Below are 806 nucleotides of genomic sequence, written 5' to 3'. Positions count from 1 at the left end.
CCTCCTATGTGAACACACACAGGGCGCAGACCCGAGCCTCCTATGTGAACACACATACACACACACACACGACGCAGACCTGAGCCTCCTATGTGAACACACACACACACACACACACGATGCAGACCCGAGCCTCCTATGTGAACACACACGGCGCAGACCCGAGCCTCCTACGTGAACACACACATGGCGCAGACCCGAGCCTCCTACGTGAACACACACACAGGGCACAGACCCGAGGCTCCTATGTGAACACACACACGGCGCAGACCCGAGCCTCCTATGTGAACACACACACGGCGCAGACCTGAGCCTCCTATGTGAACACACACACACAGGGCACAGACCCGAGCCTCCTATGTGAACACACATACACACACACACATGACGCAGACCTGAGCCTCCTATGTGAACACACACACACACGACGCAGACCCGAGCCTCCTATGTGAACACACACACACAGGGCGCAGACCCGAGCCTCCTATGTGAACACACACACGGCGCAGACCCGAGCCTCCTATGTGAACACACACACACAGGGCGCAGACCCGAGCCTCCTATGTGAACACACACAGGGCGCAGACCCGAGCCTCCTATGTGAACACACACACACACACACGGCACAGACCCAGGCCTCCTATGTGAACACACATAGGGCGCAGACCCGAGCCTCCTACATGAACATACACACACAAGGTGCAGACCCAGGCCTCCTACGTGAACACACACACACAGGGCGCAGACCCGAGCCTCCTACGTGAACACACACACACAGGGCGCAGACCCGAGCCTCCTACGTGAAC

General features: G+C 58.2%; 1 protein-coding gene across 1 annotated transcript in view; it reads right to left on the bottom strand.

The window, feature by feature from the left end:
* TMEM175 (transmembrane protein 175) overlaps positions 1 to 806 on the bottom strand; it is a 20334-nt gene that overhangs the window by 8559 nt on the left and 10969 nt on the right. The window lies entirely within an intron of this gene.

Source organism: Orycteropus afer, unplaced genomic scaffold (genome assembly GCF_000298275.1).
Source record: "Orycteropus afer afer isolate SDZICR_OR568_19922 unplaced genomic scaffold, OryAfe1.0 scaffold00539, whole genome shotgun sequence".
NCBI classification, from domain to species: domain Eukaryota; kingdom Metazoa; phylum Chordata; class Mammalia; order Tubulidentata; family Orycteropodidae; genus Orycteropus; species Orycteropus afer.
The sequence above is the reverse complement of the archived record's forward strand: the minus strand, read 5'-3'. Positions and strand labels throughout refer to the sequence as shown.